Here is a 3689-nt window from a genome sequence, read left to right on the forward strand (position 1 = left end):
AAAGATGGGCCGTGACTTTGGAGTTCGAGATCCTACGAATGAAGTTTTCCAGAAAAATGTGCAAGTAGCCCATGAGTCTCTGCCTCCTTCTGAAGTGGAGAAAATCTGTCAAGACATCAATGCTCAACATGGAGAACATATCTTCAATCCCATGTTGAGACTCAAAGGTGAGTCTCTCTCATTATACTTTGCTTTCAGTTGAAAGAAGCTGATCCATAGGCATTGTTTTGTAGGATTTGACGGTCACAAAGATACTCCAGTTGAGGTGCTCCATGTGGCACTTTTGGGTACCACAAAGTATCTCTTCCGCGACACGATGAAAGAACTAGGAAATATCAAGGCTGGCTCAAAGAACTACAACAATCTTTCCGGTCGTTGGAGGGCTTTCAATACTAGTGGTTTGAATATCCCGCCCGTTCAACCAAACACAATGATTACTTACTATCAGAGTCTAGTGGGGAAGGAGTTTTGAACTGTGTTACAGACTGTCCCCTTTGTCCTGTTTGAACACCTTAGCGAGGAAAAACGCGAAATGTGGACATCTCTTTGTCTTCTAGGATCTTATATTTTTCAGACTGAAATACCGAACATGGAAACCTATCTAGCTGAACTGGACATTGCCATATCCAGATTTCTCAAAAATTTGGTAGCCCTCAACGCTCGCTGGGTCAACAAGCCCAAGTTTCACATGCTCGTTCACCTACAAGATTCAATTCGTAGGTTTGGACCGGCTTGTTTATTTGCGACTGAAAAACTTGAATCTTTCAACGGTGTCACTCGCCACAAATCGATACATTCAAACCATCAAAGTCCAGGACAAGACATAGCAAACACTTCCTATACCCAGGTCATGTTGAGGATTTTTGTATCCGGTTCTTCCTTTTTTGACCATGATCTCAAATCGCGTGTCCATAGTGGCCCAAAATTGCGAGCGTTATTATCTTCAGTACCCGAGTTATTTCAAGCAATGGGTCTGGACTCGTCTTTGGGGTGTATCTCCACCTATTCAATTGGCCGTAAGTAACCTTCTTTCAATTCTCTGGATGCCTTCATTTAACTAAGCTTCTTGATGTCATAAGCCTTGTGTGAGAAACAATCAGTTGCACCATCTTGCATCCCACTCAGTGTAGACCATGGACAGTTGAAAGAGTATCAAAGTATCAAGTTGATTGGGCGACACAAGGCTGAAAAAAATGACTTTCTGGTGGTTTGTCCAATATGTATTTCTTTGATAGTCTCAAAGTAAGGCAAAGGGCTTATGTTTGTGTATGGCAGGTGAACTCCCGCGAGGTTGGACAAGTGCAATCAATCTGGAAACTCAAGGGGGTGTCTGATTCCCACACCCATCTTATTATCAAAAAATGTCAGAAGGGTCCAATCAACCAATTTTATGGGATGCGGGAACTTAAGGTAACAGAACAAATTATGATCATTAATGTCAAGGTAAGGTTCTGCTCTTCACTGTGCAACTGGGTGTTCATATTGACCAAGAGATATTATGGCTCCCAGGACATTGTGTGCTTGCTGAACGTTCAACATAACTGCCACAATTCTGATTGTAAATTGGCCAAGAACCACCACAAGAAAATTGAGCGGAGGGAATCAACCATTGGCCTGTGGGGGGTTGAACATGTTAATTCAAACTCATTCATCCTCAACGCGGCATCACATTACAATGGCCATGTTCACCGTGGGCTTTCGGATTATCAACTCAATCCAGTTCCTCCTGAGGTTTGGAACCACGCCATCACCAAGGGTCTCAACGTTTGGAAGGCTGAACCACGTCCAGCAAAAAAAGGTAATGACCAGGGCTCAGAGAACAGTTGAACACTGTTGCAATTTCCCATTGGGTTAACATTTTTGGTGAATGATGCAGCCCCTTTTGGATTTCATAGACAGCATGATGTTCCACTTGTTATTACAATTATATATAACACCTTGATGATAAACATGAAAGATATCCCATCATAAGAATCATGTAGTTGCTGTTACAATCATCTAAAGTCTTTGAATATAAACATCAAATTTATCACAGTCAGTGCGCAAAAATTCTATATAGCATTGGCTGGTTGGCCAAGGGAATAAGAATTGTCAATCAAACAAATCTTTTGCAGATCTATGATGATAAAGTACTCACAATCAATGAAGATGATGACCTCGCCCTGATTATTCATGGAAAGCCCACCCGAATCTTTGGAACTGAATCAGTATGATCAGTATTTATTACTAACTAATGAAGGTTCCAAGCTCACCTTCACAGTTGTGATACCAATTAACCCACATGACAGCGTCATGAGCACACATGGCCATACAAACCACTGGACGCACATTGGGATGCACGGTAGCACAAATAATTGCCAAAAGTACCTCATCTGCAACGCCAATTGTGTATTGATGTGATTGAAGAGGGCGGTTCTTACAAGTAAAAACCTTTGCCAGAGAACCAGCGATAGACTTCATTAACCCCGTAGAGCCAGCTTTCGTAGTTGGAACCATTGCGCTTCAAACGAATTGAAATGCTTGCAAAATCTTCCATTTTTTGGTGATCCACGTATTTGAGCATGTCTTCCACCGCATCCAGATTATGCCCATCTTTGCGCAGTAGCTCTAACTTGGTCAGGAGCTGTGAAGATATTCGAGGTGGATCAATCTTGACGCGTACCATCTTCATTTTAAATAAGGGACAGCTGAAATTTTTGAGAAGTAAGGATGGGGCAATTGGTTTTTTTTGAGAAGCGAGGATCTATCACTGCGTCCACCACCTCCGTTCTCGACGTCAAGAAGGGTAGATTGGTCGAAGTTTGGTGAGGGAAAGCTCTTTTCAAAAAAACAAAATCTTCCGCTCATCAAAAACCTCAGCAACCCTAAGCAACCCTAAGGTTGCCTAAGCTATTTGAAAACCTGTACCGCTCAGACCTGCGCATCAACTCACCACCTGATTTTCTTACTGAACAACTCATCTCTTGGGTCCCATTCTTTTGACTCGTTTGATTTCATTCTCATCTACAGACCGAATACAACGAATTTACCAAAACTACCATCAATGAACACAACTCTAGTAATATCAGCTCAACCGGTAGTCAGAACAACAAGCCTAGCTCAAGTACTTCACCCACCTTAACTTTTACCAATAGCAACTATTATAAAGTAAACATCATCTCATTAGCACCTTCGGAAGCTGAACGAACACCTATTACTACTACAACTCATCATCATTCAACTATTGATTCACCTTATTCTGGTCCAACTCTCAAAGTCATTCGATCTCATAGAGTGTCTCTTTAAGTGCTTCAGCTGTCTTCACAGCACCCAGCCAGTCATTATGTAATGCTATACCTTTTCTTGTATTCTCTTATAAGACGTATTGAATCTCTCTATATGTCCAAGAACTAATTAAATCCTTTCTCACTTCGCCTACAGGCTTCTTTGGCCCACGGTACCAATCCATTTCAAGAACACCATTTATCATTTCCTACTGCACGTCACTCAGAACCATCACACGAATCTTCCCATGAAGATATTCCTTTAATGACAAGATGCGAATATTCTGATCCATATGACACTGGTGGATTTGTACCTGCCCCACCTAATCCAGATGATAGTTGTTGTATCAACTCACTGATTTGATCCAAGGTTGATATGTTGAATTTATGAGTGTAGTTTTTTTCAATGGGCTTCGATTCTATCAT

Source organism: Melampsora larici-populina, assembly GCF_000204055.1.
Source record: "Melampsora larici-populina 98AG31 unplaced genomic scaffold MELLAscaffold_44, whole genome shotgun sequence".
Lineage (NCBI taxonomy): Eukaryota > Fungi > Basidiomycota > Pucciniomycetes > Pucciniales > Melampsoraceae > Melampsora > Melampsora laricis-populina.